Source organism: Onychomys torridus, chromosome 7, assembly GCF_903995425.1.
Source record: "Onychomys torridus chromosome 7, mOncTor1.1, whole genome shotgun sequence".
Taxonomy (NCBI): domain Eukaryota; kingdom Metazoa; phylum Chordata; class Mammalia; order Rodentia; family Cricetidae; genus Onychomys; species Onychomys torridus.
In genome coordinates, this window is record NC_050449.1 from 88385102 (window position 1) to 88398014 (window position 12913).

General features: G+C 42.1%; 1 protein-coding gene across 4 annotated transcripts in view; it reads right to left on the minus strand.

The window, feature by feature from the left end:
- Nucleotides 1-12913, minus strand: part of Pls1 (plastin 1) — a 96482-nt gene that overhangs the window by 43847 nt on the left and 39722 nt on the right. The gene's annotated exons all lie outside the window — the stretch shown is intronic.

Consider the following 12913-nt stretch of genomic DNA (forward strand, 5'->3'; position numbering starts at 1 on the left):
ACTATCATATTTATTATTAATGCATTATTAGTATGCTTCCATGTTGTTTATCAATAAAACATTTAATGACCACATATTACTATCTCATAATTTACTTGGTGAATCTCTCATTACAGGGTATTTACATTTTTTCTGATTCTTACATACAATGTCTCAAAGAACATCCTTGTTCATATCCATGTTTGCTTCTGTACAATAAAAATCTAAACTTGTAAGTTACTTACATGTTTAAGACTTCTGATACGTAAGAGTTCAACTTTTTCGTTTTGTTTGTTTTTGAGACTAGGTCTTACTATGTAGCCCAGGCTATCCTGGAAAATCAAAATAATACTGCCCCCTCCTCCTAACTGGTGAGATTATGGGCATACACCACCACACCCAGCACAACTCCTATTTTTAGATGACTTAATGATTTTTATAGTCAGCATAGAAAATAAGCATAAATTGTATTATGTTCCTCTCATGTATACCTAGTTATATAAGACCGTTAACATGTACCACAGAAAATAAGCAAATATTTGCCCCTTATAAGACAATGGGAAACTCCATTTCATATTCTTTTATACTTATATATGATTTCATTTATATGAGCTTCTATATTCCCAAATTTTCACAAAATCATACCAATTATCAAAATAATTCATTCACTGAAATTTATCATTGGCAATTTAATATATCAAATTTTATGAAACACTCAAAAAGTGCTATGACCTGAATATGGTGCCTGCTTTAGCAGCATATGTACTAAACTGGAGTGATTGGTGCACACCAATTTGTTTATAATCTTTGATGTGCTCTCAAAATGATAGATTTCTATGTTTTACTAGAGATTAGTCCTAATTTAATGTAATTAAATGTGGTTTTAAATATTATATTGCCCACTATTTAGCTTTACATTGTTCTTTAAAACTCCAATGTTGGACGTCAGCACATAGAAGAATGCAAAAAGAGCCATATCTATTGCCCTGCACAAAACTCAAGTCCAAATGGATCAAAGACCTCAACATAAATCCAGTTACCCTGAACCTGATAGAAGAGAAAGAGGGAAATAATCTGGGACACACTGAAGCAGGAGACAAGTTCCTGAGTAGAACACTAGTAGCAAGGACACTGAGATCGGCAATTAATAAATGGGACCTCCTGAAACTGAAAAGCTTCTATAAGGCAAAGGATACTATGAATAACACAAAATGGCAGCCTACAGAATGAGAAAAGATCTACACCAACCCCACATCTGACAGAGGGCTGATCTCCAAAATATATAAAAATCTAAAGAAACAAGACATCAAAAAACCAAATAATTCAACTAAAAAATGGGGTAAAGACCTAAACAGAGAATTCTCAACAGAAGAATCTCAAATGGCTGAGAGATACTTAAAAAACTGTTCAACATCCTTAGCCATCAGGAAAATGCAAATCAAAACAACTCTGAGATTCTATCTTACACTATTCAGAATGGCTAAAATCAAAAACACAAATGACAACTTATGCTAGAGAGGATGTGGAGCAAGGGGAACACTCCTCCATGGCTGGTGGGAGTGCAAACTTGTATAGCCACTTTGGAAATCGATATGGTGGTTTCTCAGAAAACTGGGAATCATTCTATTTTAAGACCCAGCTGTACCACTCTTAGGCATATACCCAAGGATGTTCAATCATTCCACAAGGACACTTGCTTAACTACATTAATAGCAGTGTTATTCGTAATAGCCAGAACCTGGAAACAACCTACATGCCCCTCAACTGAAGAACTGGAAATGGTACATTTACACAATAGAGTATTTATTACTCAGCTGTTAAAAGCAATAGCATCAGTAAATCTGCAGGCAAATGGATGGAACTAGAAAAAAACATCCTGAATGAGGAAACCCAGACCCAGAAAGACAAACATGGTATGGACTCACTCATAAGTGGATATCTGTAAAGTAAAGGATAACTATGCTACAATCCACATCCCCAGAGATGCTAGAGAGCCTTCATCCAGTGACTGATGGAGACAGATGCAGAGATCCACAGCCAAGCACTGGGCAGACCTCGGGGAATCCTATTGAAGAAAGAGAGAAAGGATTGTACGAATCATGTGTGTGTGTGTGTGTGTGTGTGTGTGTGTGTGTGTGTGTGTGTGTGTGTAGTCAAGGTCATCACAACAGAATCCACAGAAACAACTAACTTGGGCTCACAGGAGCTCACAGAGTATGGACCAGCACCTAGGGAGCCTGCGCGTAAGTGACCCAGGCCCTCTACATGTGTGTGACAGTTGTGTAACTTGATCTACTGGCAGAACTCCTAGTGGTGGGAGCAGGGCCTGCCCCTAAGGCTTTGACTGGCCTCCAGGAGCCTGTTCCTCATACCGGGTTGCCTGGCTCAGCCTTAGTACAAGGGGAGGAGCTTAGTCTTACCTCAACTCGATACGCCATGCTTTGTTGACACCCATGGGAGGCCTGCCCCTTTCTCAACAGAAACAGAGGAGGAGTGGATGAGGAGGGAATAGAGGGAGGAGAGAAGGAATGGGAGAGAGAAGGGAAGGAAAACTACAGTATAAAATAAATGAATAAATTTAATTGATGAAAATAATAAAACTATAAAAAAAACTCTTAATAAAAATATTAAGAAACCCCCCCAGAAAAAAAATGACAAAGAGTTCATATCAGTAGGGCAGAAGATAAAGTTATAACTGGGTGATCCTATTCACTCAAGAGAGTTTCTTACATCTTAGCATTAAGCATTCATTTTATTAAATCCTCACTTTTAGACATTTTTCTACAGTTACAAACTGTTTTTTAGACCAATTCTCACTGTGTAGCTCTGGCTGTCCTGGAACTCACTATGTAAACCAGCTGGCCTTGAACTCACAGATCCACCTGCTTCTGCATCCTAAGTGCTGAGATTAAAGGCGTGCACCACCATGCCTGGAAGTTATGACGCTTTATAGGCACAGTTATTTTGTGTTGAACGAAATTAATTAGTATGACCTCTAAGCATAACTTGCTAGTTTTTCAAAATGCTATTCCAGTGGTGAATCTCTGTGGTCTTCGTCATCTTGCATGTCTTAGTCAAAATGATCTCTATCACTCACCTACAGTTTTAAAGGCTCTTAAAGCTTTGCCTAAATGCCCAACATGACTGGCTGGATCTACCTGCCTCTGAACAGTCTGAGGGGAAAGGCATTAGAAATAGGCCTGAATTGCCCTGAAACCAAGAAAAAATGGCATGCCTTTTACCAGCCCTAAAGCCCCAACCATCAGAGGCCAACACTGTTTCCTCTGCTGCAGAGACACTTTGTGAGTTCCCAGAGGCTTTAGTTCCCATCTCCCACATGCTCCATTCTGTGTTCTCAAACGCCTCTGACACAGCTTGGCCAGCTTTTCCCTCACCCACCCTGCAAAAGTCCCCTTTCCCTCCTCTGTCCACAGGAACCTAAAGCATGGTGGCAAATGTTTACAAAGCGCTTTCAACGGGCCTGGAATTACACAGAACTCCTCACACACATTCATCAGTTCTACTGACAGAGCATGCGCGATCCCTCAAACGTGAGTGTGAGGCCCACAAGGAGTAAGTAGACTGCCTTGAGACTGTCTAGCCCTGCCCCACTTCCGGTTCGCTCTCTCCTTCCTGACAGTGGATGCAGGGACCAGCTACCTCCTGCGCTATGGTCATGACTTCCCTGCCACGAGGAACTGTATCTCCTTGCAGGGTTCTGTCGCACAGGACACACCCTTCTTTCGTCCAGTTGCCTTGTCAGTGATGTGTTTACAGCAACAAGGGAAGTAACTAACAAGGCAACATTAGTGATTGGTCAGTAGATATTTAGAGGTCACAAGAAAATCCCATCTTTATTACTAAAAAAAGGAAGTGGAAAAAGAAAACTGCTAAAGGATGCATACAGCATGCCATTAATTATAAATCATAAAAAATGCAACACTGTAAATGTTGCTCAGGATACCATATGCATGCAATAAAGCTAAACACGGAAGAACTACAAACGAGGGGTTGGGGATTTAGCTCAGTGGTAGAGCGCTCGCCTAGCAAGCACAAGGCCCTGGGTTCGGTCCTCAGCTCTGGGGGGGAGGGGAGGCACCAGTGGAAGAAGTACAAACAAGTTCAGAAGAGTGGCTATCATGGAGAGGGAGGCAGGATCAAAGTGTGGGGTAAGACATACTTGATCTGCGACTCTTAAAAACAGATACATTTTAAGGGATCATGGCAAAAAGTTTAATGTATGTTCAATGTGGGAAGCTAGGTGCTAGTCCACAGAGTTACACTATGTATTTTTTCAGGCTTTAAAAAATAACTCTTAATGTTAAAAAAAATTCTTATACATAAAAATGATACTTCTTAAAGCCAAGTCACAAACTACTAGTTTAAAGCAATGGGTTAGGGGCTGAGAAGACAGCTGAGTCGGTAAAGCGCTTGCAAAGGCAAGTATGAGGACCTGAGTTCAAGTCCCAGAACTAAGGGTGGAAGGAGAGAACCAACTCTCCAAAGTTCTCCTTTACCTGACTTCCTCTTAGCACACGCACACACGGACACAGACAAACAGACACACACACATTAAGTAAAAAGAAGTTGGATGGCACCTGAGGAACTACATTTGCTCTTGTCCTCTGTCCTCCACATGGACATGTACAAATGGGCACCTACACACATACAAATATGAACACACACACACACAGAAATTGTCTGGAGTGCAGCCCAGGGGTACAGGTGGGGGAGAAGGTGTCTTAGTGCCTATGGGAGGGATGGGGGAAGCAGATGAAAAGGGGAAGGGAAACAGGCAAAACCTAAAAATAATCAACAAAATATAAAGATGACCTCTTGGCCATCTCTCTTTGAACAGGGGAAACTTTCAAGGCTTTGAAAAACCACAAGTACTTCAATCTTCAGCAACTGCAAGCTAAATTATGACAGAAGTTACTGAAATATTACATTCTGCTTAGTCTCTTCCCTCCTTGTTTAAAGCAACAGCAATATCTTGCCTTAGGGTCCTGGAAACCAGATCAGCCAGAAATCCGTGGTCCCCTCCATCCTTGGAAAGCATAAACCTAGGAACAGGTTTCCCGAGGTTGTGTGTTCAGGGACTGGGTTAGGGCTGGCAGACAAGGCAGGGAAAGAATGAGAGATTATTTTGAGGGAAGGAAGGAACACTGGCAGATGCCAGCAAGGAAGGCTGCTGCCCCAGCTGGCTGCAGGCACAGAGAACTTCCACCAAAAAGAGCCTACCTATTAAGCCAGGGGGTGATTTCCACAGCGCCCCAGGACTCACGGAGAGGGCAGACAGAACTTCAGCATTTCTGGCAAGGGGCAGTCCTGATGGTACTCTGTACCCTCCTCCACTTCTCTTATCTCCCAGGACAGCCTTCCTTTTTCCTGATATCTCTATTTTCAGCGTACCCCCCCCCCATTACAAGTTTACTACAGATCTCACTGTCACTGGAATCCACCACCACGTGACAAACACAAGTAGCTAAGACATAAAATGTAACTGAAGAGTTTCCTTTCTAGCGTAAGGCAAACCTAAAAGGTAGTTTCGTGTGTCTATAGTCTTCCCACAGTCTCCTTACAGAACTCCATTTCTTTGCAGGGGCTCCATCATTCTGTAAACACTCCACAATCATAGTCTCCTTCATCCTGCTCTTCTTAATCAGATTTTCTCTGGTTATTTGGAACGTCTAACTCTTGACTATAAGTAGGAATTGAGATTTTGCTTACTTGGTTAAATACGAGTTTCCTATGCTATAGATCTGTCCTTTGGGCAGAGGTGCCAGGTATTAAAAAGGTTCACAGTCTCCCTGAGAACCCTTCAGCTCTGAAAGAATTGAGGTTGGCTTCTTTTCTTTTCCATACGGAGTCACTACATAAACTCTTCTTTTAAATGCAGTTTTACTGTCAACAGCCTGGATTTGCCAGGTCCCAAACTATTTTTAAGAAGAAATGATTTTGCTTGCTTGAGAATTGCCATGGCACTTGGCTGTGGTGGGTATTGTGTTCCCTGAAATATTGTATGTTCCCTGAAATAAACATATCTGGGGTCAGAGAACAGACAGCCACTAGAACAGAGCCAGAAATGGTGGCTAGAAAATGGGAAGAGTAAGCCATAACAGAAGTTGGGCGGTGGAGGTACACACCTTTAATCCCAGCACTTGGGAGGCAGAGCTAGCCAGATCTCTGAGTTCAAGGCCACTTTAGAAACAGCTAAGCATGGTGACCCATGCCTTTAATCCCAGAAACCCAACCTTTAATCCCAGGCAGTGACAGCAGAAAGAGAAAGATATATAAGGTGTGAAGACCAGAAACCAGAGCAATTAGCGTAAAGCATGTAGTTAGTTAAGCATCTGGTTGGTTAAGTGTTCAGGCTTTGGAGCAACACAGTTCAGCTGAGATTCATGTGGAGGAGGACTCAGAAGCTTCCAGCCTGAGGAAACAGGATCACCTGAGGAACTAGCAAGGTGAGATAGCTGTGGCTCGTTCTGTGTCTCTGATCTTCCAGCATTCACCCCAATAACTGGCCTCGGGTTTGAGTTTTATTAATAAGACTCTTTAAGATTCATACTACACTTGGATAGCACCAGCGACCCTGAGAACACCAACGAGGCACCATGATAAAGAATGAAGGCCAATAACCACACAGGGTGAACTGACACTGGATTCCAAACTGACTCACTTCATGATCTCCAAAATGGACGCCTGGCAGTTTTCCGCAAAACAACAAAAAATAATCTAGTGTTTGCTTCATAGCAGGGTGATTCCTCTCCAACCTTTACACTTCCACCACCACCACCACCACCCCCACCCCCCCCCCGCACTACCCCGTTAACATCCTTCCCGTGCGCTCCCTGTTCAGTTCCTCCTCACAGGTACAGGATGCGATACCTCTGCATTGCCTAGTCCTTCCCCTTACCTACTGCTCAGTTCACGTCTGGTGAGCCGCTCCTGGTCATACGCTGCATGCATGAGCTCACTTCGTTCTTTTGTATCATCTCACTTTCCTAACCCATTGCTTGCTCCTCACAGGGGGACCAGTCTTCCTTTGTCCCCCAGTCGCCTGACTGGCTCTACACATGGGAAAGGTTTGATAAGGTTCATCAGTAGCCTCCCCTCCTGCTAGCTACCTTCTTCTGACCAAACAGCTGCCCCTTTGGACTTTCTTTTCATTTTAATCCAGATTTCACCAGAGAGAAAATGTAGGGTTTTTTCCTTTCTTTCTTTCTTTCTGAATTTGGCTTATTTTGCTCAATGTGATAACAATCTGCAGTTCCAGATACATGTTTCTGCACATGGTAGTCTTCGTTACTGCCTTAAAAAGCTTGAGGAAGAATTTCCTATGACTTGTAGGACTGCTGGCTCTCAGTGCCCTCTGACCTTACTGATGAGGAAAACCCTTATCCTACCTGTAATTTGTACCAAGTTTTCTGACTACTGATAAAGCAACAAGATAGAAACAAAAAGCAAAGCTCATTGTGTCAACGTTTTTCCAAAAATTTAAGTGACGGTACTGGAATGGAAGGGGTGAGGGTGCTTCTTAAGGGAGGGCTAAACAACAGAATCCAGAAGGCAAATGCTAAGCAGCTCCAGGATCTCTGCAGCGGAACTGTGGGGTGCTGCTGTGGAGCACTCCTCCCTGCTGTGGAGCACTCCTCTTGGCTGTGGAGCACTCCCCTCTGTTGTGGAGAACCTCTCTGCTGTGGAGCACTCCTCAACGTCTCCACCATCATATTCAGATGACAGTCTGATTCAGTGGATTGAAGACCCTTGGCCACACACCCCATTCCTACCGTCAAGGGATACCAAGAAGACAGGATCTGCAGCTCCAGAGATCTCTGCCCCAGGGTCCATGCCTTCTACACAATCCTTAGGCTTGCACAAAGCAACATCATTTTCAATCTGACTCTTACCCACATATAAGCACACCATTCTAAAAGTGTGGCCATCAGTGCTTGGTACCTAGTCACGAACATCTAAAGATTATGAAAATACAGTTCACAAAATCTCCCACAAGCTCACTCTCCTAAAACACTAAGCATAGTACTCACACACGGCAGTCCAAACAAGGAAAGGGGGTGCTTTTCTTACTCTTTTTACAGCAAATCTCATGAGTGTTCACCATCCAAGCCCTCTCCTAGGGACTACACATACAATCTGCCTCACAGCAGCTCTGTAAGATCGACAGCATACCCACTTCCACTTTACAGTTAAGGAAACTGAGGCCAAAGTGTGTCTAGTAAATAAAAGAGTTGGATTCTGTACCCAAGAAACCTATCAGATTCAAACCGAATTATTTACCTTCTTAACAGAGGTCACTCTATGTCTCTTTCCATGCCCACAGCTCAAGCCAAGCTTCTGTGATCTTTTCCCATTCAAAGATGGCCTAGGACGTAACTTTGCCATGCAGAACTGTTAGACCAAAGTGTATGCACTGTGTGATCTTTCTAGAAACTGAGAAAATTGATGGGAAGGTTTAACTAAGCTTTGGGAAAATGACATGAATTATTTTACAACACTCTTTTTGGTCTCTGAAAAGTACTTTGCTCCTGTTTTATGTACTGTATAATCACAGGAAATTATACACTGTGGAGTGGGGGTGGGTGGGAGGTGATTGCCTGGACTGTAATTGCCTATAAATGACAAATGCCTCACGATGAATTTTTCAGTGCCACATCAAAGAGCTCTCAGTGAACAGGAAACAGTGATTGGTGACTCACAATTCCCATACAAATATTCTAGAATAACCTAGGTGTTACTGCCTGGCTTGACACCCTTTCCCCAGCTCTAGCCCAGAATTCACAGAAATCATAGAAATGCAAATGAGCCTCTAGTTAACAGGTGTCAAGTGATGGTCCTCCCCAGGGCTGCCATGTCAGGGCATGACCTCTAACCTTCAAAACACACACTGCCTCAAAAGTGAAGCTTTCCACGTTTGACATTTAAAAAACATTTTCAGGAGATGAATTCCTGAGATGATATTCTTGCAACACACAAGATCCAATTCTACTTGTTCCTATTAAAAAGCAAAGGAAGAAATTTTCATGTGGCATATGCTTGTATTTTTTCAAGGATTCATAAAAACCTCACACAAAATCCTAAGTTTCTAAAGGTTACGGATAAGAAAAATAAGGATTTTTAAAAATATATATTATCAATAACAGAAGTCATAACAATTAACAACTTTCAAACTATTATCACCCTTCCTAAAAAGCTCACTAAATTAACATTATTCTATGAATAAGCAGTATGCCTCCACTGAAGGGTTTTACCAAACAGCAAACTAGAGTTTTCTTACTGAGGTAAGACTGATTCTCTATGCACAAGCAGGGGCTTGCCCACAAGCTATGAAGTATCTGTCTTGTTTGCTACTGCAGAATTAAAGAAAGCAGTATTCACAGCTCTGGAAGTTTCTCCTCTCTAGAATTTCAACAATAGAAAAATTAATGACCACAATACACACACACACACACACACACACACACACACACACACACACACACACACACACATATTGTTTTTGTTTTTGGAGACAGAGTTTCTCTATGTAGCCTTGTGCCTTTCCTAGAACTCACTCTGTAGCCCAGGCTGGCCTCGAACTCACAGAGATCCACCTGGCTCTGTGCACCACCACTGCCCGGCCAACCACACTTTATATCGAACAAGTATTTTATACCTCCCAAAGCAGTTCCTACCTGCTACCTAAATATTAGATGTAAGTTACCCAACAGAGAAATTCAGATACAATGTACCATTTACTCAGATGATTTTCTGAGGATTTCACCTATTAGGATCTTGATGATTGATGTAGCAGGGCCCAGCACATCCTTGGGCTGGTGTTCCTGGGTGCTATACCAAAGTAGGCTGAGTAAACAATGAGGAGGAGTAAGCCAGTAACAGTGTTCCTACATAGCCTTTCCTTGAGATCCTGCCTTGGCTTCCCTCACTGAGGGACTGTGCTGTGGAGGTATAAGCCAAGTAAACCTTTTCCTCCCCAGTTACTTTTGATCATGTTGTTTATCCTAGCAATAGAAACTCTAAGAAGTGACTATTGTCACTACAAAATAGTTTGTATTCTTTAAAATCATTAACAATATATTCTTCTGAAGGGTTTTTCATTCAGCATAAATATTTTCATAGTACTCAAATCTTCTGCCTCCCATCTGACTGTGTAATAGCTTGTTATTGGGTTTGACAGGTTGCTCCCAGCCGTAATGGGGGTGAGCATCAATTCTTTCATCGTGAAGCGCGCTGTCAAAGCATCCAAGTAAGGCCTGCATGTATCGGATTGAGGAAGCGTCTCCCATCTAGTCTAGTTAGTTGGAAGGTCTGGGGTGTATGTGTGTGTGTGTGGGGGGGTTCATTAGTCACCAATGGATGTTAAACTTACAATGCTTTTTGTGTGTCTCTAAAATGACTATACACTTTTGCTTGTTAATATTTTGAGTTGCAATTACTGATTTCAAATGTAAACAGTCGTACATTCCTGGAGTAAGTCATACGTTTCTTGATTAGGATCTTTAGTGTGGTTATTGATATGGTTAGGTTTAAGCCTCTTCCAGCGTGTCTTCTGCTGATTCTCTCAGTTTTCTCTCCCTCTCTTTTATCATTTTTGGGTATCACTCAAACATTTTTAATTCCAAATTATTTCTTTTCTTTGATTATTAATTACAAAAATTTTTGTGGTTACTTTTAGCTTTATAACATGTTTTTTAACTTGTTACAGCTTATCTTCAAAAGATTTTTACTCCACGCCATACATAGAGCACCAGAATGCCACAATGGTAGGGAGGTTGAACATCTGAAAACCTAAACCAAAATGTACCAACTGGTACAGCTGGGATGCTTCAAGAGAAAGCCTGTATCGACAGTCCAAAAATCTGAAAAGCCACTAGATCTGAAACACATCTAACTGCAAGTATTTCAAATAAAGAATACTCGATCTATACTTCCATTTTTTCCACTTACTCTGTGTTACAGAATATTATTTTAAGGTTAATTTTGTTTACGTTGCATTTGTTTAACTCTGTGAACCTGTGTTACTTTGCCTAAAACACCTGACTGGTCTAATAAAGAGCTGAATGGTCAATAGCTAGTCGGGAGAAAGGATTGGTGGGGCTGGAAGACAGAGAGAGTATAAAGGAGAAAACTGGGAAGAGAGAGCTAGGAGCCAGAGAAGGAGGAGGACTCCAGGGGCCAGTCACTCAGCTACATTGCAAACCATGAAGTAAGAGTAAGATTTCAGAACTAAAACAATAGGAAAAGCCCAGAGGCAAAAAGCAGTCAGAATAATTTAAGTAAAGTTGGCTAGAAATAAGCCAAGCTAAGGCCGGGCATTCATAAGTGTTTGTTTACTTGGAAGCTGGGTCGTGGGCCTCTCAAAATGGAAAAAACAAACAAGTCTGTGTGCTATTTTTGTTATGAAGCCCATACCACATCTTATCATTCTAAAGTAATTACCTTTTAGTATCAAATATATATGCTCCTTATAAGTTGTGTTCAATGAAATAAATTTAACTCTAAAAATTAATAACCTTTAAAAATACTAATAGCCAGGTGTGGTAGTGCACACCTTTATCCCCAGCACTCGGTAGGTAGAGACAGGCAAATCTTTGGGTTCAAGGCCAGCCTGGTCTACTGAGCAAGTTCCAGGATGGCCAGGGCTGTTACACAGAAACACCCTGTCTGGAAAAACCAGAAAATAAAATAAAAATACCAATAAACAATTGTATGTGACCACCCATGGAGCACCACGTTCTGCACTTTGTACAGCCTTTTATTTCCACAGCATCTTGTTCCTTCCGCCTGAAGCACTTCCTTTAACATGACTTGTACTATGAAGAGCTGGTTTCATATCCATGTCTGTCTCATCCTTGTTTTGCTGTGGATATCACACTGTATAAATAAAATGCTGATTGGCCAGTAGCCAGGCAGGAAGTAAAGGCGGGACAAGCAGAGGAGAGGATTGTGGGAGGTAGAAGGCTGAGGATAGACGCCGCCAGCCGCCGCCATGAAAAGCAACATGTAAAGACACTGGTAAGCCACAAGCCATGTGGCAAAGTATAGACTAACAGAAATGGGTTAATTTAAGATAAAAAATGTAGATAACAAGCAGCCTGCCACGGCCACACAGTTTGTAAGCGATATAAGTTTTTGTGTGCTTTCTTGGTTGGGTCTGAGCGACTGTGGGACTGGTGGGTAAGAGAGATTTGTCCTGACTGGGCCAGGCAGGAAAACTCCAACTACAAATGGCGTCCAATGTGTTGTCAAGAGTTTCCACCTAAAACCTGAGAAAAAAGATTCTAAAACGGAGCTAAAAACAGCTTCCTAATTGTCTCTCTCAAGTTAGCGGCAGCCTGCTGGTTTGAGCTACTGTGGCAGGTTTCTGGCTTGTGCATCTGACCTGCAGTGTGGCGGGAATGAGGAATCTACAAGCGGCACTTTGCTCTGCTGCATGGTGGATTTAGCCTTTTCCAGTTAAAAAAAAGAGTTTCTGGGCTATGCGCTGCATTGATAGAACTGCTTCTGATAGTTGATGGTACCCATGGCTCCAGACCCAGAGCTGGCGGTAAACTGTACCACCGCCACTTTGGAAAGCTGAGGTGGGTGGAGCCAGCAGCCACAGTGGTGTTTCAGTCTTACAAAGATGAATATTACACAGAGAATATGTTTCGCCTTGTCTTTGCGATTTTTAACTACAGAGAAAGATTTGATCGTAAAAGCTGTTGAGTTAAACAAATATGTAAATTTTAAAGGTACCTTGACTTCAAAATTTGGATATAAGGATATGTTGCTTTGGAAAAGAGTCTCTGCTTTTGTTTCCACAGAAAGCCAGAGGCTGTGGATTTGTTCCAGATTAAGATACATCAGGTTTGATCAGCCAAGACCACCTGAAAGGTCTCCGATGATACAATGGCCCAGATGATCCAACATC